The sequence below is a fragment of the Falco punctatus genome, assembly GCF_963210335.1.
Source record: "Falco punctatus genome assembly, chromosome: 6".
Lineage (NCBI taxonomy): Eukaryota > Metazoa > Chordata > Aves > Falconiformes > Falconidae > Falco > Falco punctatus.
This window is the reverse complement of record NC_137585.1, coordinates 19,224,442-19,248,600: the sequence shown is the minus strand read 5'-3', so window position 1 is coordinate 19,248,600 and position 24,159 is coordinate 19,224,442. Positions and strand designations below refer to the sequence as shown.

The 24,159-nt window shown below is 39.3% G+C and overlaps 1 protein-coding gene across 4 annotated transcripts in view; it reads left to right on the top strand.

The window, feature by feature from the left end:
- SOX5 (SRY-box transcription factor 5) overlaps window positions 1–24,159 on the top strand; it is a 652,081-nt gene that overhangs the window by 185,067 nt on the left and 442,855 nt on the right. For all 4 annotated transcript variants that reach the window (XM_080392183.1, XM_080392185.1, XM_080392184.1 and 1 more), the window contains one exon: window positions 11,176–11,238. The gene's annotated coding sequence lies outside the window, so the exon portion shown is untranslated. The remainder of the gene's footprint in view (window positions 1–11,175; window positions 11,239–24,159) is intronic.

Below are 24,159 nucleotides of genomic sequence, written 5' to 3'. Positions count from 1 at the left end.
TAGTTTTTCAGTTTTTTGGTTTTGTTTATGTTGCAGCAATTTTCATCCTCTCTGCAGCAGCAATACTTCTCCATTGCTGGATACAAAGACCTTATAAAGCACTGAGTGATTCTTTGGGGCAGGAGGGGGAACCAATGCACCGATGTGAAGTCTCATTGTTTTATTTGATTTAAGCGTAATAAAACGGGCAGAGCATTCACAGTTAAGGCACCCTGTTGCTGATGTGACTGGGGTAGACAGGGTCCTCAGCTGCTATGCAGGGATGCTAGGATGTGCCACAGTGTTTCAGAGAGAATTCCCCTGCAAAAGGAAGCATGTGCCAGTATTATAGAGTGCTTGTGCCAGCCAGCTTGCAGGGTTGATATGGCACTTGGCGTATTGGTAGCGGCTGCCAGTGTGTATGGTGGAAGAGAAGGGAATAGACAAGAAAAACACATAGGGATTTAAAATAAAAATGTAAAATTATTTGCTTTGTGCCATATGGACTCCAATATTTTGACAAAACTAAGGCCAAAATTAATCATGCCAGGTTAGAGTTTTAGTTCAAAAACATATGTATAACTGTCCCCCTGAGTGTTATTTGAGATACCGTTTTCATACAGAAAAACCTTAACCTTTTCAGTTTCTTGTTCGCTGCTCCACCCGGATGAACTTTTGGTATTGTATGAAAGTTTAATATAGTTTTTGCATTTTTTTTCTTTTTCTTCCCCCTTTTTTTTTTTTTTTTCTTTGTAGTTTCTTAGGTAAATGTCAAAGATTTTGTTCATTTGCTTCTCAAAATTTGGTTTGGAGGAGTTTATATTCTTTTTCTTTGCATGGAATGAAATGGATTTTAACAAAGCTTTCTTGTGCCCAGGCTGGACCATTTGGTCAGAAATAAAGGGGGAAGGGATGATAGGATGAGAGAGAAGGAGTAACCAGGACTTCTAGTAATGGTTGGAGAGCTGTTATATGAAAAGTGGAAGTCCATCATGCCTATCCTGCTTGTCCTGACTAAAATGCTGTCCCCACTGCACCTGTAGCATAGGGATTTTAAAGTCTGGGATTTAAGTTTTGAAATATGGAATGCGGCCAATCTGCGGATTTTAATTTATAAAGGAACCCTTTTGAATATCTACAGTAATATGACCTTTAGCACAATGAAAACCACCAATTTTTTCACTATACGTTTTTCATCAAGCACCCAGCATCTTGTTATACCCGAGAATATTATTCAGGCTTACCCTGTATTAGGTCATTATTGAACAGGCTTGGCTATGCACTGAAGCACAATACTGCGCTGCGCTAGTTCCTGTTGTGGGCACTTTGCTTCACCACTAAATGTGCCATATGGAGTCTAGCTTAATCCACTTCAAAAGCAAAACTAAACCATACAAAGGCACTCCTGAACAGGAATAAGGACGAGTGTGGAGTGGAGCTATTCTGCATTAGTTTTTCAGGGCTGGTTTGTTATGTACACAAGTCCACAGAATGACATCAAATCTTGAAAGATCCAGTTTTTATAGAGTTCGGGTGTGATTGAATCGGGTATTTTTGTTCATCCCACTATATAGAGATGAGATGGATATGAAATTCAAATATAGATCCCTATCTTTTTAAAGTTTGGAAATGTTCAGAGGCAGGATTTAGGCAATCTTTAATTCATGTGAATGTAAGCAATACTATGACTATCTGAGGACAGTAAATATATCTCTATCTGTGATTGATCTCAAGATCAGCCTATGTATTATCATAAAGCCCCTTCTTCGAGAGCAGGAGGAGGTGGGTGGAAATTTGAAAGAACAAATTTAAGCAACTGGTTTCCTTTCACTCTTAAAACCAAATAGTGAGAGAGGAATAAAAGAGGCCCAGTTTGGACGATAACGAAACATTGCTTTGAAGTTCTAACTAGATTGCATTTCTTGTTCTCTGCTGTCGCCTGTAAGACTAAAAAAAATTGGGCAAGCAATTATTAGTATATAATAATGTATGTTCAAATAGCTTAAGGTATTATGAAAACAAAAATTCCAAAGGCCAATATACTGACAGTTAAAATTGAAGGGGCAATAGGGGGGAACCTTCACAAAAACAGTATGCTGATTGCATGCATCTACCCTGCTGAGTCAAATCTTAAATAAGTTATACATACATAGCTGTACCAGAGCTGAGAAATAAAGCAGTTTAAAATGTTCCTGGTTCTGTGCTTTAGGCAAAGCTTATATCCAGTCTGTGTTCTTAATGCATCAGAAATTTGGTCTGCTGGTTTGGGTACCCTGCTACAGCAACTGGGCAGTACTAGATGCTTCAGAGTGCAGTGGAAAAATCCATCTTCGTCCTGTATCAGATATAGGGAGAAGTGTGGATGATAAACAATCCCTTTTGATTCTTTGATAAGGAATCCCTTTCGCTCAACAGCACCTCCCCTCCCCCCCAGTCCCCTCCACCCACTTGTAAGAAAACCTGATGAAGTATTGAAATGTTGCATATTTGGGTAGAGGTTTTTTTTTCCACAGAAACAAATTTATCCATCCAAAAATTCAGTTTCTAAGCAGCTGAAGTTCTTCAGAAATTTGGGTCAAATCCGATAAGCAATTTCAGCCAAAATAAAGATGAAAATAAAATTCTGAACATAAAAATGGTTCATTTCAATACATATGAAACAAAGCATTTTGATTTTTTGGGATTTCCAAGAAGACTCAGTAACTTACGTAGCTTAGTGATGAGGACCGATCACAGGCACATAGGAGATCTATGTTCTTATCTTTTTTCTTCCTAAATTGAGGAAAGGTCTTGAATGTAGTTTTTCCTCTTCTCAATTTCCATTCTTAGACTATATATACATACATGCATGCATACATGTTCATGGATGGAGATACAGAATAATTCTGTAGGTTTGTGAACAGGGTGATTTCTGTGAAAACAGGTAGCTGGCATCCACTCCCTGTACCAAGCAATATGTAAGTGCTTATGCAGAGCTTTGACTGGGAAGACTGGTAAGTAGATGCTGATGTACCACTGGGTCCATAGGGCAGATATTAGGATATGGTGCACACACAGATCCTTGCTCTAAATCACATTTAATTTGAATTCAGGTCCTCCTGATCTTTGTGAACAGTTTAATCCCTAAGATACAACGGCAAGGAGAGTTTGGCAGCATCATCTTGTTCACAGGTTCTACTCTTAAACTGCAGGCAGCACCTTCTTTTGCCTAGCAAAAGTACCCTTAAGCCATAGTTGTTTGTACAACTCCACTTTCTACAGTGGAAACTAAGGTTTGGACATAAGCTGGCGGAAATAGCTCAGAAACATTAAATGAACATTAACAGGTTTTGTGAGTTTCTGGGGATCAAATCACACTTCCTAAACATCAGCCATCCAATACCCACATTAAGCAAATGAACGAAGAAATTTTTATATACTACTCAGGAGGTAATGCAGTTTTGGTCTTTGGCTAACAGAATCAGTCAAATGACTAATTGTAAACCTAGCACAAGAGGATGTGAGCGAAGCACACTGTTGTTCTAACTCTTAACTATACTGTCATGAAACCCTTGTTGTTACACCAAATCCCATTCTAAAGCTTCAGAGTTAAATCACAATGAATAAGAGCAAAATCTGGCCCTTGCTTTTGGCATAGTATTGCTTGCTTGCTATCTTTTTATTCGTTTTCTTTGCTGGAATAACTACTATTTGAACATATTTTAAAAAGTGTATTTCAGCATTACTTAGGTACAGAGGCTAATGTGTCTAGCTTCCAGATAGCGTATTACCATTCAAATACTCTGTAGATAAATTATATTTAAAAAAGAGGAAAAAAAGAAAAAAAAAAACCAATCCAAAAACATTTCAGCTTCTGACTCATTCTAAATGGAGACTTAGCTCTAAGTAATCAAAATTGCTTTGGTTGTGCATAGCAGCATTAAAAGCCTTGTCCACTAATTGAGTGAAGCGGCTCCAGTGAGGCAGCCTTGCCCCCTCATTATGTGATCTTGCAAGTGCTGTTTGTCATCGTCGCTTGCTGGTCTCAATCTAACTGTACTGCTGGTGCAAATTAACAGTAATTCATTATGACACGCTGTGTCTTTCCAGTGAAACAACAGTATGGATCCTTGTACCACCCGACCCTTCTCTCCTCCCCACACCTCCCAGATCCTTTTCCCAACTTAAGGTATCACCCCGACCTAGCCTTCCAACTCCTTCTAAATAACTGGTGTGTCTGGGTGTATTGTGGTTTGACTGATGGATAGCACCCAGTGCTCTTCTGCCGACACATTACAGAGAAATATGTCAAACAAAAGGCAGTGCTTGCTTGTGGCTCAGGCAGTCTCAGTGCTACTGGAGGACTTGTACTTCAGGGGAAAGCTGTGTGTGCGTGTGGGTATGATCATTCACCACCTTCTGCAGCTGAAGAATCCTACTGCCAGCATGCTTCAGCAAGCAGGAAAGATCAGTGGGTAACACTTTAAAGTCAAAGTTGGCTGATATATGTGGAGTTTTGATGTGTGATTACTGTACTTAAACACTATTGGTTATTATTAATTTAGTAATTTTTTACTCCCATCCTGATTGCAAGAAATGGCCTTAAGAAAGGAAGCATTAGTTGGGAGCTCAGAACTGAAGAAATTCACGCCAGGTTTCTGTGTCACTTTGTGACAGACACTTATGCTCCCTTTAATAATAATCTCTACTTCCTTTTACATTACAAACTGTATTATGAGGGCTGTCTCTTGCTTTACATGTACAGAGAGGTTCCTACAAGGGAGTCCTGATTTCATCTGGGGCTTTAGTCCCAGATTCTCAGCTGGTGGAAGTTGGCTGTGCGCCACTGAAGTCATTAACTGTATGTGAAAGGTCTATGGCATATCATCGTTGTTGTTTGCATTGCTGGAGAGAGGGATCTTCAGCTGGTGTGATCTTAGCACATATCTTAGAGAATTAATGTCTGATTCTCAAAGATACGCGGTCTTTTCTCAGTTCCATTATTTTAATTTAAAACGTTTTTAAAATTATTGTTATATATTTATTTTCATAAAAAAATTGATTTCATTTATATTATCCATATAAAAATATTTATACATCTAGGGGGGGAAATTGTTGAAGTTATTTTCTGAACGGTTTTTAGTAGATTTTTCACTTTAAAATCATCCCACTGTAATTTCTCATTTTAAAAAATTGGGGAGGAAACAAAAAAAAAAAAGGAAGTTCAGCTCAAACCTTAGATATTTTTTTTTCCCCAAAAAAAAATTTTCGAAGAATCCAGAATGGATTAAAGTCAAGGTGGTGGCTCCAGGCTCATCTGAACTAATGTCAGGCACTTTTCTGAGGTCACTAGATTTTGAACATTGTCATCTGAGCCTGCCCTTGTAGTCAGCACAGAGATGCTTTTCAGCGGAAACATTTCAGCCCCCATTAGGCCTTTACGACCCTTAGGGCAGTCTGTCCATCTCTGCTGGAGGGATCCTGGGCTGACTGTGTTCTTAACCCACGGAGCTGAATGTAAGTTGGGTTAGTCATCACTTGCCGACAGGTCATTGACTCTGGAATGAATTTTTTTTTTATTGATACTAAAAGGTCCACAAGATAATCTATTATCGTTGAAATATAATGTAGGCTCATCTACAATGCTATTCATCAGTAACGAGGTTAATGTCATTACCGCTGTTCCACAGATGAGAAACCTGAAGCAAGGGAAATGACTTGGCAGAGGTCAACCAGAAAAGACGTGTTTCCACCCACACCCCACTCCCCCAGTCTTGTGGTATTTATTAGGAGAGACAAAAACCAAGGCTTTCTCTAACCTTAAGTCCTGTAGTCATGTTTTCTATGTTTGACTTTCAGCTAAATGAGTTCTTTCCCCAGTGGATTCAAAGCTTGAAGATGTGATTTCTAAGAGTTCAAAGCCAAGTAAATAATCTCCTACAAGACTTGGTGTATAAAATGTTGCTGTACCTTACTGCTGATTACATGATTTTGGAATTTTGGAGTATGCCTGACAGCAGCACTTCCAGAATCTACTGCATCCGAAAATATCTGTCATGGTTATATGGACTATTTCATGCACAAGATTAAGGGTAAATATTTTGGAGGCTCTGTCCCAGTGGCAATATCATAGAAGAGGAGGAGGTCAGACTTCTGGAAGGGCCATTTGCCTTCTTCATGTTCCACACTGCACCCAGTTGGCAGCACCAACACTTAGTTAACGGGTTTAGTGTAAGCTCAGGGATCTCTGTGTTGTATTGAAATAATTTCTCAGCCATACAGCGTATATGTATCTGGTGATACAACCAAAATGACTGTTAGAGATTCTCCAGGATCAATACTAGAGGTAAAAATGAATAGTCTATCAAATGATTTTGGGAAACAAAATAAATCTTAATTTTGCTGCTTCAGAAAGGTAGAATTGTTGAGATATTTAACTCTTTGCCAAGTGTCTTACCACCTCTCCGATGAAAGCAACAGCAAAAGTCCTAACTGATTTCAGAACTGCAGGATCAAGCTCCAGGTGTTGCAGGGCACTTGAATACTCAATACAAGAACTTTGGGTTCTTTGAGCTGGGGAAAAATATCTTTAATTTCAATTATCTATAATCATTTTTTATTAGAGCTTTAACTTGCTTAAGTATAATCAGGTAGCTATTGTATAGTTTAAATGGACGATGATTGTTATTTGATAATAACAACTTATATTTATATAGTGCTGTATATCCCAAAGGGATCCCAGAGGACTTTAAAGACTCAACAGTAAAACACGCAACAAAGTAAACATTAATTACAATTACACTATTACTAGAAAATATGAGGATATTAAAAAAAACTGGCAGTCTGTGGCTTGCTTCTGCTCTCATTTGAATTCATTAGCCAAGCTCACCCAGAGTGCAAATGGATTATTAGTGGTTCTGCCATATCTGATTTAAGAAATTTTCTAAGTATTGCAGTGAGAGCAAAGCAGGGTAGAAAAGGGTATAAATACCCTTCTGAGGTTGCTTAAAAATTCAGCTTCACTCGTGCAGGTTGCTTAAGTGGCATGTTATTTTTGAACTCTGTTGAGCCACTTGAATTCATCATCCCTGTCTTGTTATGGTGGTTGTTGCAGTGTGTTAGGCTCTGTGGGGCTGGTTCCTTGTTAGACAGGAGGAAGCTAATCAGGTTATCTTCCAAATGTCATGTGCCTACAAGATCAGAGTGGGAAGTCATATAGTGCTTTGTACGATCGGTTCTTTTTTCATCCATAAGCCTTGAAATAGTTTAAACTTCAACCCTGTTACTGCCATTCTTGGGTTATCAATGTTAGTAAGTCAGAGGTGAACAAAGCAGTTTATACCTCTCAAGCTGCTCTTCCAGGCTTTTGTAGATTCAGGTTCAAATTTCTTCACTGAAAGGGTTGTCAAGCCTTAGAACAGGCTGCCCAGGGAAGTGATTGAGTCACCATCCGTGGAGGCATTTAAAAGACAGATAGACATGTAGCTTAGAGATATCTTTAGTGGTGGACTTGGTAGTGTTAGATCATTGAGTCCTACCCTTTAACATTAAGGGTCTTTTCCAACCTGAATGACTCTATGATTCTAAGTGTCTAGCTTGGTACTTTCTTTCCTTAAATGCATATTGTCAATGCTGAAGAAAAAGATGAAAGCTTGAGGGATGTTAATGTGTTCTACTGTAGCATCTCAGATAACGGTACCCTGAGACTGCAGGTGGGAAGTGGAAAACCAGCACAAAAAGTGGAAAAGCAGCAGGGACTTCGTGGGCAAATTGTATGAATACAGTCCCTGCCTTTGAGAGGTCACTATCTAGGACCTGAAAAACATGAAAATGAGAATCCCAGTATTGTTTGGGAGGGGCATTGCTGAAGTGATGGGAGTGCATTCGGAGTAAAGTCTTGATGACCATGAAAATACAGCCAGGAAGCTGAATGCTGGTTTTGTGGATGATGAATATAGGTGGCTTTCTTTGTGTTGTTTCTTTTCTAATATGTAATAAATTCTAGCATAATTCTGAACTATTTCTAGAACCCCTGAAATCTTCTTGGACTATAAAGTTCCAACTGTTGAGACAAGTTGCTTGTTTGCACTTGAAGACAGATATACTGCTACTATAAATTTTGGGATGTCCGAGAGAGTGTGTAAATTACTTTTTCTTTTCCTTTTTTTTTTTTTTTTTTTTTTTACTAGTTTGCAAGAGTTCTTGCCCATTGAGATGGTTCCATTTTTGGTTTCTGAAAATATTAATTTTTCCTGGATTTTGGTCACAACATATGAAAGCAGTCTACTTCAAATAATTTCTTCTTAAAATCATAGTTCTCTGTCAGTCTCAGAGCTTTTCTTTAGTTTCTGTTTTTACAGTCTTAATCATTGTGTGAAAGTTGTTTGCCGACACTGTCTTGTTTTTCAGTTTTGTAATGAAGCATGAGGGATTTTTACATTTTGTGGTGAAAGTTTTGCATGGGTTTTACTGTAAACCTTTCACAATGTCTTTAATTTATTTATTTTGGGGAGATGGAAGAAAGGGAAATGGTGACTTACAGTCAAGTTTCCTGCTCTGTTTCCTCTGTGCAGCAGATGATGACTCTGTGCCCAAGACACAGAGCTCTCATTTTTGATCATAGGTAGATGCATTTTTGTCCTATTTACTAACCTGTAATCTGCAATAAATTTGTTGTAATATAGTTAAGAGCCTAACCTCTGAGCAAAGTTGGGAAAACTTGCTCAAATAAATATCCAGGTAGGACCTTCTGGAGTTCCCTTCCACAGTGTTTTGGATCATACCTTTATGATCCTGCTACAGCCAAGCACTGGGAATCAGAACACATGTAACAGGGAAGTGCTGTAAAAATGTTGTTTCATTCTGAAACTGTATTTAAGAATAGGTTGAATAATAATAATAATTATAATAGTGCTTGTGATCATTAGGCTTGGAATAGGACCCAAGTATTTTCAGTCATCAGTGATATACAAACTAACAGAAGAATGCAAAGTTGGGCAGTCTTTGTGTGTCTGCTGTGTTTGACACAACCCTGTTATAAATGCATATATATGATTCACCTTCCATATGGGAAAGGTGTAGCTTTCCTTTTCCTGCTCCACAGCATTTCAGGAAATCTTCCATTTGTTCTGGTTAAAGTTGCCTTATGTTTTGAAAATTCTGGATAGATCCTATTAGGAAAGAATCCAGCTACGGACATCATCTTCTCTGAAAGGAAATTGGTATTATCTCTTAAAGAGACTTTTTAAAATGAACTTAAAAGAAAAACTAAACCTGCTTTTTTTTTTTTTTAATAGATGGTCTGATTATTAGTTGGAATTTGAAGACTGAATTTAGTAGTTACTAATCAAAGTCTACCTGCGGGAGCAGGAACTAGGTAGAACCTCTTGTTTCACTTATTTAAACATAAATCTCTATAATTTGAGATAAATAGTATTTGCTCAGGTTATTAGTAGTGGTCTTCTGTCGTCTGTATCTGTAGGTCACCTACTAAAAAGTGAAAAAATGCATGCATATATGGGTGACAGATGTCACAAAACATGACTAGCTTTGCTGCAGGTATCATTAGAAATGGGTGGATTTTCTGGACTAAATATGGAAGTGAAAGGCACAGTGGATAGAACTGTGTTTTTTTTTAACTTGTGATAAAACCAGGTAATGTTCAAGTAATTTGAAATCCCAGTGGAAAGGACTTAGGTACAATGTGATAATTGCAGTGATTTGTGAAAGAAATAAGAAGTAAATAGAAGGTAAGAAAGATTAGCTCAAGTCAGAACTTTAATTTTTATTAAGGTTTGTGTTTTTAGAACAGAGGCAGTGTGTACATAAAGAATAGCAATGCATTAGTGAAAGTAGGTGTCTGAAAGAAACTAGTCTGTGTTTGTGGGAGCATGAGACTGTTGAAAAGAAACTGCTACTTTCACACTGTCACATACAAAACTGACAGTGAGCCTAGCAATGAAGTGTAGAGAAAGCCTCTGTTGTTCATCCAAGAAAAATAGTGCATGTCTCATAGTATAAATGGCTCTGGGTTTAGTTGAATTTAGTTTTTGTAGCACTTGGTATCAGTCTGTAAGACTAAAAGGAGTCATGATCTAAATGAGAACATGAAAGTCCTGGTATTTCCTTCTGAAACCTTTTTTCAAATAGCTCTTAAAAAATACTTTTAAAATGTTGAAGAGAAGAACTAATCTCAAGAGTGGGAAATAAATAGGAATTATTACTGCAAATTCTACAAAGCGTCTCCTTTGTACGTTTATAGCATGCAGAAAAATATAAATAATAGCTGATTAGTAGTCTTGACTTAGAGCTCTCTGTTTCCTCCCCATATTGGATAAATCTCCTACTGATGGATCAAACATTTAATCAATCTACTAATGGGGCCTTCAGCACTATAGTATCTGAGTGCCTCCCAGTGTTGGAATGCTCAATAATGCTTGGTGTTTCTCCAGTTACTCTGTACTCCTTAATTTAATTTTGTTCTTAGTTACACTGATGTAAATCTAAAACTACTGCATTGATTTTGATGGAGCAAGCCAGCATTTAGGAGCCTGAGCAGCAGAATCTAACCCTCCTCTTGCAATTCCCCAGCTGTTCTTAAATTGTACTAATAATATTTCTTGGAGTTATTAATCTGCTCTCTCATTTATTCTCCCTGTTCCTGCTGCATCTTTTTTCTTCTGCTGCTTTGGGGATGATCCAAAGTCCACTGAAATTGCTGTCAGTCTTTCTATCAATTTCAGCTGACATTGGCTCACTTTCCCACTTGCCCTTCCCTCTCCATTTTTGCCCCTCTGCAGACCTTGAAGGTTCCTGTGTGAGCTTGTGTCCATCTGAGTAGAGACTTCTAATTAAAGTTACATGTATTTCTACAGTTCTGTGAATAAGCACCTTGCTGTACTGGGATCCTAATCCCCGTATTTTCCTTAATATCCATTGCTTCGCTCAGTTTAGTTTTCCTCTAACGAGATTCTCCCTCTCCTCCTCATGCTGCAGACCTTGCTCTCAGGTACAGCATCTCGTATTTTAGGGGGGAGCTTTGCCAGGGGCCTGACCTGGGTTCTTGGAGAAATGAGTGGATAAACCCCACTTATTTCCTTGGGATTTTTCCTCAGGATAAAACGTTGTAGTGAATATGAAAAGGTTTTGAATGAGATAGTTGTGGTTTTTCCTTTGATATATATATATTTTTCTTTTCTTTTCCCTGCCTGACTTCAGTGTTGGAAGCAGAAGAAAATAAAAAGAGGAGGAGTTGAGAATCTAAGCTGGGAGACTTGGCAGGTAAGAGGTGTGTTTTCTTACTTGCTGGTGAGGCGTTTCTGGAAGTGCTAATGTGAACTGGCGGCAGGTTGGCTCAGCTCTGGGAGACGAGGTTGGCCCAGGACCTGTACAGTCAGGTTGAGCTCCCTGTTCCTCTGCAGTCTTTCTGTGTAAACGCAGGTGAAAGCTTCGCTTTGCTGGTTCCTCACCTGTGATGGGGGCAGAACTGCTTCCCTGCTGCCGGAGGGCAGCTTGTGGAGAAATGCAGGAAAGGCTGGGAAATAATGGTCTGGTATAATATGTGGCAGCGCATGTGAACTACTTGGACAAAGTTGCCTGGTTCACGGGTGACAACCATGTTGTGTGGACAGCTGGGCTGCTGTTTGCGTTATTTCAAGGAATGTTTTACTGAGGTACTTCTGTGATACCTGTAATTTCACTGCGTTCTTTTCTTTGAAGGCTTTTTTGATTACTTTAGTCTCATTTCCTGTTCTACAGAGTTTTTAAATGGGGTGGAGGTGAAATACAGTATAATCAAGATGCAACACTTGCTTTCATATAAAAACTGTGCTGAAAGCACAATAAATAACAACTTTGGAAAGCCAAGCACTTGTTGGCAGAGAACTGCAGTTCCTGAAGACGGTTCCTAAGGACTTACTTGAGGCATATCTGAGGACAAAAGGCTTTTCTTGGGGACAAAAGCCACATCCAGGCTGCCAGATTTCAAACCATCTTCCAAAGCTTGAAACACTGGAGTTTGTTTTCAGAGGAAGAGCTCGAAGAATTTTAAGTGTAATATTCTTTAACCTTGTTCCTGGAAAAAGATGTACCATTTCCAAAACACTCAGCCTGAGGCAGTCGTGCATCATAGATAAATCAGCCAAAATGGCAAAATATTGGCAGTGTATGAACAACTGCAGGTAGTTGTTTAATCGCTTGTGTCAAGTAATCTTAATCATGGGTGAAGCTACTGATCCAGTCAATTATATAAACTGTCCTGCAGTCTTTCATGGGTCCCTACTGAGGCAAAGTTATTGATACATAAGATGTGCCTGAGTGAGACTGAGTGAGACTGAGTGAGACCTGGCCCTGTGACCCTGTCTTAAAAGATGTAGCTCACCCAGACAGGGAGTGACTGTTGTATTTCTGCTTCTCTGCCTTTCCTTCATAGCACACTGTAGCAAGAATCCTTGATTCTCCTACCCCTCTTACAAATCTGTGAGAATACATTTAAAATTTAATATTCAGAGATAGAGCAAACGTAAATAACATTAAAATAAATTTCCCTGTTTGAAATTCCCTGCTAGGTCCACCTATTGTCCTTTGTCTGACATAGGGATAATAAGCTCCGTGGGGCAGCAGGTACCTCCCTTACTCACCTGCACAGCCCTGAGCATGGCAGCATTGTGTGGCTTTTTGGAGGGAGCTTCTAGCAACATATCACAGAAGAAGTACCTAACCCCTATGACTGAGAGTTTGCAGGCACATGGAGCAAGGTTGGCTCAAACTCTGAAGTCAAAAGAAGTTCCTGTCTGATAAGAGAATAAATAATTTTCTAATCTGAAATAATTTGGTCCCTAGAGCTTATGAGAAGACTCATCAATACAAACTAAATAGCAGCATTGTAAAAATAGAATTTTAGTTGCAAAATTCTTAGTCTGAGATTAAAGTATTTGTGTTTTCACTGTGTATGTCACTAATAGAACTCTAACAAGCTGTACATGATGATGATTAGGGATATGTTGTTTGGTTTGGAAGCATTTTTTTTTTCTGGGTTTGGATGTTTGTTGGTTTTTTTAATTTGTGAGTGCTTGCTTAGTTTCTTGAAATTTTCAAAACCATATAATGGCATCTGTTTTTTGCTGTGAAGTTACATCATCTCCGAGCAAACCAGTGTAATACATCAGGCTGTTTCCTTATGTGTGCTGGGTCATGTGTTTAGAATTAAAGCTTAGTTTCTGTGCTTTTTCATAACAGTTTAGTTGTCTGCTAGGAACTGGTAGTTAAAGTATGGCAGAATTGAAGTAATTCTTCAGCCTCAGCCTCTTGTTTCCACTGTCTTTGATCAGGATACATTCAGCTTTCAAATATTTATAAATTATTTTTTCATGTGCTCCTTTTGATTTTAATAGCTGTGCCCTTGCACACAATAGGAATAGTGAGTGATTTCTTATTATAGTTCCTTAGCATATAAACATTGTTGCTATAAACTCTGATCACATTTGGACTGTAAGTCCAAGTAATTATCGAAAGACATGGATCCCACTACAAAGAGTTTGCAGGTAAAGTTGTAACAAGTGACATGGAAAAGGTGGAGAAGACAGCTGTCAAATATAGAATGTTCATGTATATACAAACATAGGTATAGACATATATGCCCTTGTTTATCCCTGCAGTTTATTTTAACATCATATTAAAAAAAAAGACAGTAGAAAGATTAATCTATAAAAAAAATTTGAACCATGTGGCAGAACTTGTTTTACTGATGAAAATGAAAAGCAGCCAGAGATTGAAAGAAGGGGGATGCTGGTATTTTTTCTGGATAGGTTGTCTTAAAGTAATTAAAAACAAATTGTTCGACCTTTTCCCAAATAAAGTATAAGTTTTTATTACTTTTTCCTCTATATGATTTTGATGAGAAAGAGTGGGTATTGGTACAGTTGCAGAAACTTCCTCCACACATATGTGGTAAAGCACGATAAACCTGTAGTCTGCAATTTGGACACACATTGTAGGCTGGAGAGTATAGCTCTATGAAACAACGAAAAGGAGGTTGTCTGAGGTTGTATGCTTACCTCAGATATTGTTTCTGGTTTAGTAAATAATATAAATGTTCAGGCATATTCTCGTGATAATCCCATTTTCTGTTGCAGATATAGTTTTTGGTCAACCTGAGAGTTTGAGCCTGTTTGTGTGGCAACAGTGGGAAGTGAGTTGGGAGGAATTGCTGTTACTGTATTACTTCCCCTCCAAAAAGGTCTCAAAATGAAACTAGCTGCTAAATTGGTAATCTGCAAACTCACAATATTTGCATGTATTTCGGAGTGTGGCTGTGAGAGGGAGAAAGCCCTCGCTCCTGCACACCATTTGTTTTCTATGTCATCCTGAACTTTGAGATCTGAATCTTTTATCTGCATGGCTCGCTTTAGTTCTGGTTTGTTTTATGCTGGTTTTTATAAAAATCCATCACTGAGCCTTGTTTGCAAGAGTGGCTGGTGAGTAGGTACTTCTGTGTGATTGATCATTAGACCCACCAGGTCTAAAGTGTATCATAATTTTGTCAAAGGAGCAAGTCCAAATCATACTGTGATGTTTTATTGGAGTGTTCACATGCGAGGGTGCCTACTGTTATGTCTTTGTGGATTTCAACTGCAAGAACTGTCGCCTAAGAAGGAATTAGGATGATTTTATAGCACTGAAGAGTGGGATAAGGTTCTTTCGTATCCCTTCATATTACACCCAGCAGTTGCTCAGGTAACCAAGAATCAGTGGATGACTATTCCCAGATGGCAGAAGTTAAAATCACGCACATCCTTCACTGATATATCCATGAAAATGGGACCAAACAGGAAATGATAACTAAGGGAGCTGAGTGCACCAGAAAACATGTGTGAAATCTCCTGTTTTGACAAGCAGAAACTTTTTTTTTTTTGAGTTTCAATGCAACCAAAACCAGATTTTTTAAAGTCATCTTCATGGGTGTGGGTGTCACATTAGGTAGGATAGGTGGCAATCTCTTGTCTAAATATCACAAGCCATGAAAATCATGTGGCTCTAAGAAATATGACAGTAGGTAACTGATCAAATGTGACCTCTTGCTAAAATCAGTGTTGCTAGGGCAGCTGAGATGAGATTGGGAAAGAGAAGGTGGCTCTAGAGTCTTGGAGAAATTTCATAAACCTAGAAATACCTTGGGTCAATCTGCTTGGGATCTGAAATTATAATCCAGTCATTTACATGCTTGATTCTGACTTTCTCTGTGAGCAAATTTTATACGTGCATGGCTGAGTTCTTGTTACTTCTTTAGGTCAGAATGCTCCTAGTATTTTTTCTGCTAATGCTTTTGCTTACTCTTTAGAAACATGCTTTTAAATCAAAAACACATTTAAAAAGCATTGCTAAATTGCTCCTGAAGATAAGTGATTCCTCTGCCTCCCTCCTATGAACAAGTTGGTTTTTATATTTCTTGCACATGGGTACACTTTGTGTCAGGTGCATCATTTTCTTTCTGAACACTGGATGATGGGAGTAAGGGATTCAGTAGTTAAAAGCTCAAGCAATTCATTCATGCTTCCCTGTGGGAAGTCTCGTTGCTGTTTCCAATCCTGATCCATGGGATCGAGTCAGCCCTGGTGTAGCTGGGCCAGCTGAAGGACAGGGTTTCTGAAAAGCTTTGCCCTTCTTTGGCTTTGAGTCTTATGTGTGGGTGTTAACTTCTTGTTCTTTTTTTTCTGAAAGGGGAAATGCTCTTTATTTAGGAAAAAAAGGTCAAGGGCTTTATCTGGCTTCCCTGCTTTCTGTGCATGTTTAATAACGTTGCTTTCCACTGGGAGTGTTGGTCCATCTTACCTGGATGCCGTGTGCACCTGGGCTGTTTTTCAGAGGTGACGAGCAAGTCATATTCTGAAGCTGACATGGTGTTGTGGGTACTTCAGAACCTGTGAAAATCAGATAGTTACCATTTTTCATGGCTTTCCTTAAACATCATTTAAAAGTTAGTTAAAACTCAAAAAAATGGCACATCTATGGAGCTGTTAAGCTTCTCCAAAATACAGCGTCAATGCAGCAGACAAATCCTGCTTTCTGTCTTTGGCCAGTGTTGTGATCACTTACAAAACTCCAGGAAGTTTTCTGTGTCCGTTTCTGCTTCCAGTCAGATACCAGTTCAACAAAGAGACCATCTCATTTAGCAAATTCAGTTCTGAAGTGTAAGTAGCATTTCTGGTGTTTGCTCATTTGAAAAATCATAGTTTTACATTTCTAGGGTTTTAATCGCTTTAAAGCAAAAGATGTTAAACACAGATTAACTGAACCATGTGAATAAGTAAGCATATATAAACAGAGAATGATTTAATCAAGCAAATTAACTTACTTAATGTAAGGATGTCGGAGTGTAGAAGTGCATGTTTTTCATGTGAAAGGCTTGGTGGTGATGGAAAGGAGTCACCAAACCAAGCTGGACCCCGTGTTCCCATGGGGCAGCTAAAACCTGCGCCCAGGGCATGTAACTGTGGCCGTGGGTGCAGAATGTGTTTGCTCCGTGGCTTTCCCAGGGGGAGGACTTCAGGTTTCAGTGCCTATGCTTTGTGGATCAAAGTGCATTTTGACTGTGGCTTCCTCTGAGAGGAAACAAGATCTGACAGAAAGTTATCTGGATGATTTGTGTTGGTTATCTGCCACATAAACTCACCACAGTGTAACTCAACAGTTTTTATACCATTTCCTGATATATGGCACAGGGAACGTCCAAGGTTGAGCGTGAGAGAAAGAGAATGAAGAAATATTGGGCAAGAGCTTACAAAATAATTTCCTGTTGGGTGACTTGATACCAAGTGAAACGTCAGTGAAAGAGATTTCTGATTTGGTGGTGGTTGCTGCTGCGGTGCTTGTAAGCACAATTACAAGCTTTCCAGTTTGCCTGACCCATTGTCCTGAAATGCTGTTGCCAGTTATCATTAGGAAGCCAAGTGTTGCTAACATACTAAAATGAACAGCAGACTTCTGGCTCTTCAGTATCTGGACCAGCTCCCAATATTAGGAGCAGGAGTCAAATGGCCATCCTTTCTCCTGTGCTAACACACATCCCGCCATTAACAGTCTGAACGCAATTTTAATAAAATATGTAGCCCTGCTGAGCTGGTCTCAGAAGATAAATAAGCAATGTAGAAAAGAAGCTTTTGTTTAAAAGTAATTATTTAAACTATGCATTACAGGTAATTTTCCTTTACCAGTAAAGCAAATGCTATCAGAATTTCAATAATAGCTTTGTGTTATTTATCTAGATAACATGATATTGTAATTTCCAGGAGCTTAAAATGCTGTTTTATTTTCATTTGTGTCAAATATAAGGGTAAATGAGACCTGAATATATATAAAAAAACCAACAACCATGGATTTTGTATAATCTTCTGAGAGCAGTATTTTGTTTTCCAACCTTTTCTAGTAAAATAACAATCTAATGATAGTTACATAAAGTGTGAACTTAAAACAGTAGGGTGAGGAGCATCTTATTTTCTGTTTTGTGTAAACATGCTGCATTTCACAGTTGACAGAAAACACAATTCTTTGAAGAGGTTTGTCAATAATAACTGTAACAGCATGGTAACTTTATAATGTACATGCATATGTAGCCAAACGCTAAGTGCTTCAACCCGTATCTAGTTCAGAAAAAGGAGAGGTGTCATTTTTTACCCAAGAGATTTTTCACTTTCAAAAACTAAATAAAAATCTTAGCTTCTATGTTGCTTCCTCTTAGCAATATTTCTACAGTGTAAACCTCTCTAATGATCACAAAATAGTTTATTATGAGATAGACAAAGCAACTAAGGGAGGAAAGGTACTTTTTTTTTCTCTCTTTTTTTTTTTTCTTCTTCTTTTTTTTCCCTTGAAGTAACATCTCAGTATCAGGTCTTTAAGAGGATGGGCATTTTGTTTCAATGAAAACTTTTATTCCTATTACAGATATTTTAATAGTTTCCATTTCAGTTATGGATGAGGGATGGGTTGCTGCTTGGAGAGCTGACCGCTGGAAACCCTCCTGGTGCAGCTGAGCCCATGTGAGGTTGTCCCCTCTGACGCTTGCCTGCAGCCTCCGTTTCCAGCCTGGAGCCCCACAGTGTGCTTTGGCTCCAAGGACGTAAGGCAGGAAAGATGCCTGAGTGCATTAAGGGCAGGTTGCAACTCAGATTTAGACCTAAATTCTGCCCAACATGTAATGTAGTGTTTTCTTACTGGATGTCTCTAGGCCTTTAGAAATGCCTAGCCAGTTGAAAGTGGAGGCCCAGGGATTAGGTGGATTTTTAGATCATTTACATCTGGCTGTAGTCTGTCTGCACCGGAGTTTCCAATTACCCAAAATGGAGAAAATAGCATTCCCCTACTTCAGAGAAGATTTGTGAGGATCAATGTGTTTGAGATTGCGACAGTAGGATATATCTATAACTCACATAGGTAATAGATCAACTTAAATACTTTTAATAAAAGTGGGCACAATAATTCATTGCTCTGTCACAGGAATATTGTGACGCTTAGTGTTTGTGATCTATGTGAAAGAGGTTGAGATCTTTTGATTAAAAAGTGATATTGATATAACTGTGTGAGTTATGAGCATTCCTGCTTCCACACTGAATTTACTTCTTGGCCTAGCCAGGCTGGAGTTTTAATCTGCAGTGAGCAAAAATGGTTGTCCCCCCTTCCAGAACGTTTTGCCTGTTGCAGGCCGCGGCAGCCCTCGCTCAGCTTTCTCCCGTTCCTGCTGTTTGTGGGGAAGGATGGCACCGAGGCGGAGGGCAGGGCAGGCAGCTGGTGCCAGGCGGGGGTCTTGCTGCTGAAGAGCCCGGACGATAGCAAGGACTTGGAGCTGGCAGGCAGAAATCAAAATGCCACCCCTTGGCTGCAGAAAGAGCTAAAGATTTGTCTCCAGCAAGTGACAGGCGCCAAGGTACTGTCGCCCGTTTTCTAATTTTAGCGGGAAGGCTGGCAGGGATCTTACCTAGACAGACAAGCGTTGTTTCTGCCCAGGCTGATCTGTTGGCGCGGGTCCTGTTCCAAATTGCTCGGCTTGGTGCCTCCCCAGCTTTCAGGAGGTGGTGTGCCGGCGGGAGGGAGAGGGGAAACCCCTACCCTTTTCTCAGAGGGCTCGTGAAACTTCTGAACCTGCTTCAAGACAGTAAAAATCATACCTTATACAGCTGTCTGTCTGCAGGAATGTTACTAGTTACACAGCGATTGATTTACAAAGCCCGTTTGAGGTGCCGGTGGTGGCAGGCGTGGTTGCAGGCGTATGAGAAAGTCCTGAGTGTCCTCTTGCCTGGTGACTTGGGTGCGGTTCCAGTCCAGAAGCAGAAGTGGCTGGCGAGTCCACTGAAGGGGAAAGAGGGTGGGTCTTCCCCCCTCCAAAGCGACTGGGGCTTGTGTGATTGTTGTACAGCGTTTTCTGTCAAGTTACTCTGTTTTTGACGTTTGGTTTTGGAAATAAGTGCCTAGAGAAAAGGTATGAAGGAGTCTGACGTAATTTTGTCTCCTCTTTTCCTTGATTCACAAGTCACCTTCACAGCTTAGAGGCTGTGCTCTGTGATGCATCCACCTCTGCCTCCTGCAGAGCGGCGTGATACTCACAGCATTGCTAGAAACTTCTGCAGTAGGGAGCTGGTTGGCCGTTTCCAGGATGGGCTTTATTGGCACTCTGACTAGCCCTTTCAATGGTTTGAGAGCCCTTTAGAAAGGTCAGCGTGGCTCAGTATGGCTGTTTTGCCCTTGGAGAAGTCAAGGCACGAGGGAGGGACTGCAGAAGGTTTCAGTTGCAGAGCCAGAGGCCACTCTTCTGTTGTGTGGTCTGGTGGTGTGCTTACCTCTCGCAGCACTCTCCAAACTAGCCGGCGGCAACAAAGTCTTTTACCACCACATACCAACATACTCTTCATGCCAGTCCTTCTGCTGCCTTCTCCTAGTCTCCCCTCATCCAGGGCGTGTGTTTTCTCTCTCTCAGTATATTATCAATGTTAATTAACCCAGCTTCATTCCTGTACAATTCCTCCTTTTTTCTTTTTTTTTTTTCTTTTTTTTTTTTTAACATTTCATACCTTATGTTTTTAACAATCATTACAATCTTTTTACAAATAAAATTTTTCATACAGTCCTCTATAATTCCTGTGTACGTACCCATGTCTGGTGGTGTACGTACCCATGCCTGCTGCTGGAGGTTGCTGGAAGAAAGAGGCCCTGCTCCTCTGGCTATCTGGCCCGGCCGTGCACTCCCACAGCTCTCCTTTGCCTGGCACTGGGCTCTTCTGCCCCACCATGAGCCCAGCCAGGAAGTTGAGCTGGCAGAAAAATTACATTAGGAAAAACTGAAACGTTTTCTGCTGGTTTAGCTCACTGAACTGGTTCCTTGTGGGCTCAGACAAATGCCAACAAGGCACTGTTTTTGTACAGTGTGTACAGATTGATTTGTCACATCTTGAAAATAATCTGTAAGGACCCTGCAGCTAGTAGTATAGCTGTGTTTTTGTTCAAATAGCCAATATTCAGATATAATCTTAAATTGAAGAGAGTCTATTGGCATATATTATTACCATACTATTAACACTAGCTTTTATTGATGTGTTTTTCATTCTTGTAATAACATGGCCAGTATTTAGCTATTCTGGGCATTACGTAAATAATAATTGGGAGTATCCTTTTATCAAACGTGGCTGAAGATGGACAATACAGAAGAGTTGATATTTACCATATATTTCAAAAATCATTTTCACCATCTCCCCTAAAAGCTATACTTGCTCCAAGCACATCTTGCTTGATGGAGTATAAATTCTGCCATTTTGAGAGGGGTAGTTTTTATTTATAATTGTGAATGTGTTTAGCTGCATGAGGCTGTCAATCAGTGAGACGAAAGCCCAGTAGGATTATTTCTGTAAGTGGCCAATTTCCCCCACCCTTTCCCTCCAAATCAAGGACAGATGAAAGGTCATGATTAAAACAGTGATTTCTATTTTTTCCCCCTAAATTGTAAGTAACAGTTTGCAACTGTTTTTTACCAAGATGTCAAAACTGTATTTGATCTTAGGGAAAAGGGGGAGGAAGAAAATTATAAGTTCTTCAAAATGTTGGCAATTTTCCAAATGATTGTGTTGAAATTTATTTTAATTATTGTACTTGTGTCAATTCCTAGCAGGGGTAAAAGGGGGGGAAATAATTCAGTACAGTATTATGCAGCTATGGATTAAACAATTAATGGTGAACCTCTGTATCCTATTAGTATATTTGAATTCATTATTTCAAAGAATTGTTTTATGAGCCAGTGTCTAGTGGAGTTAACCATTTATTTTATAGTCAAAACAGAACTGAAGAATAATTGTCTTGCTGAAGCACATCTCTATGTATATGAATCTATCCAAGGAATTAACCTGAGACAGCCAGATAACTCAGAATGTCATTAGGAACTTATTTTGTCCCAAGAGTTTGGTTTTCTTATCTGTGGTCAAAGAACTCTGTGTCTGGGAGGATTTTGGCAGCTGTTTGGTGATCAGTGCAACAGCTACCATCCCTAAAAGTGTTGAGGATTTTGGCGCAATCAGCATTTCCCTGGAAAATATCTCAGTTGGCATTGTATGTGGTGTTCTTCTTTTGAATATGTGCTAACCGCTCACAAGTCAGAAATAACACTTCTTGACTGATTGTGGCATGTAGATAATTGCCAAAGTAAATACTTCTGTGAACGATCTGTGGGGTTGATCTTGTGTGTATCTATTAACAATGGCCAAATAAAAAGACATTTTCAAGAAGTACCACAGGACAAAATATCTAAGCACGTGAGGATGTCACTGGTGCTTCTTCTTGCAATTCACATTAGAAGTGTGCTAAGACCCTCATGATACCCTCATGGAAATTGGGCCAGATGAATCTTCATAAATATTATTTATGTTAAACATTTTCTTCTCAAATTAGGCATGAAACCAAGATGCTGTCTTCAATTTTGTTAGGTAATATGTTTATCTTGATAAAGAAGGTAAAATGGGTAATACTCTAATCTCAATGACTTCTGGTTTTCCATTTAGTGTTTTTTCTGTCATGGTATGATTTCCTTTCTGCCTTGAGGAATCCGGTGCCTTTGTAATGTGTAATAAAATGTGTGTCAGCTTCCACCACCACAAGGGATGTGTAATAGGATACTTACTCTATCCCTGGCGATGTGAGTGCTACAAGTAATACTGGGTGACTTCAGCCTTCTTTGCACTACTACACAGTTAATCCACAAATTTGATAGTGCACGGGGCCCGTGCATTGGGTGGACTTGACTATTTAAAGGATGGACAGTGAAGTGAGTTATTTCTGGGTGTATTTTATAACTGCTGAAGTCCTTTCCAAAAAGGGTTCTGTGTTTCCTGTGTTTGATATGTATGTAGTTTTTATGACCTTTTTTTTTTGCCATTTCCTTTCATTCTCCGATGCTGAGCTATTGTGAGTTTTAAATTGAAGAGCTTCCTTTTTTTCCCATTTTCATGTGAACAGATGAGCAGAAGGTGATGTTGCCACCTTCCTTACAGACTTGTAGGTTGGCTAAGAAAATTGACTATTGTTTTTGGTTGTGGTTTGGCTTTTTTGTTGTTGTTTTTTTTTTTTTTTAACTATGCAAATTCTTCATTGGTAGTCAGCTTAAATTACAGGCAAGATGCTGAAGCAACCTTCTAAGTGTCTGTGGTGCTCGGTGGAACCGACAGTGTATTCTGCTGCACTTCTGCTGCATGCTGTTCTTTTACTTTCCACTTCTGGGTGAGTCACATAAATATCTAGTGCCAAGCTGTAGGACTTAAAGAGTGTAGCATGAGATAACTGTTCTCAGGATTTCTGTAAAACATCAAGGGTGTTGATGTTGCATAGATGTGTTGCTGTGAACTGTTTATCACTGGGTGCGTTGCTGGGGAGGAGGGGTAGAAGCAGAGGTGTTGCCCAGGCTGGTTATGAAGAAGGGTGCTCTGTCATTTTCTTCTACTTCGGTAGGCTGGATTCACTAAAAATAAGGCGTTTCTTGGCTTAGTTCTTTTAAACTTGATTTATGTGTCAACCTCTTCTCAAATGACAGAATGGAATTAGGGGGATGTGGAAAGGGAGAAGATTTGGGTGCCAGCTGAGAAATACTATTTCAGGGGCCCTAATTTTCCATTGTACAAAGACAGTACAAGCCAAAGGTCAGCAAGACAATTGATGTCAAGAAAAATGTGAATATGGTGTTGGGAACACTTGCAGAGTGTACCTGTATAAAAGTATAAACAGTAAGCCATTTAAAGGGATGAAAAGAAGTGGAAAAAAGTAAATTTTTACATTAACAACCCTTCCCTTCCCTTTCACTACAGGAGAGGGGAGGCGGGGGGTGGGGAAGATTTGTTTCAGAACCTTTTCTGGAACTCTGTGAATTGATTTATAGATGAGGTGTGCTATATACAAGAGCTTTTACTGGCTGCCTTGCCAATGAATTAGTGCCCTATTCTCAAAAAAAAAAAAAAAAAAAAAGTTGGCACTTTCTTTGCAGCCATCCTAGGCTTCCCTGGTGCGGAAGTCAAATGTAAATTCTGGCTGAATTGGGCCCTTATGGAGGTGGTGTTCAAACAGTCTGCGAGGAGAAGAGAAACCATTCAGGTCGTGGGCCTCTTCATGCTTCAGAGTCCTTCAATCATTGCTATAATTCTCTGAAAGCAAACTAATAAAACTTCCTATTGACTTGCACTTGTGTGTGCTTTGAGCGGTTATTTACAATCTACCATCAGCAGATTAAAAATCAATTAAAATCCATAGAAACAGCTGAAGTTACATACTCCTCTTTGCTGGTAAAGATTTTTTAAAAAGGTTCTACATTAATACTTGCTGCTTGGTATTACTGAAGATAATGAATCAGATTTAGGCAAAGTCTAAGCATCTTTCACTCTACAGATCTGTATATCTTTAACTTTACAGAAGACCTGCTAAAAACCTCTTATCCTCTGTGCCTCTTGCCCTCTGTAGAAATAGGAGAATTTATGCAATTCATTTAACTGAAATGGAGATGTTGAAAGCTCTCCAATACTATCATGATGGATGCTATTGCAAATGTGTAGGGAAAACAATAATCTTAATGATAAAATGATAAGTTTAACACCAGTACATTAGAATGAAAAGTGAATTTTAGTACTGCTAATACATTAAAATAAAGGAGACTTTTATTTGTGTTCCTGATTTTCCACAGAAGCC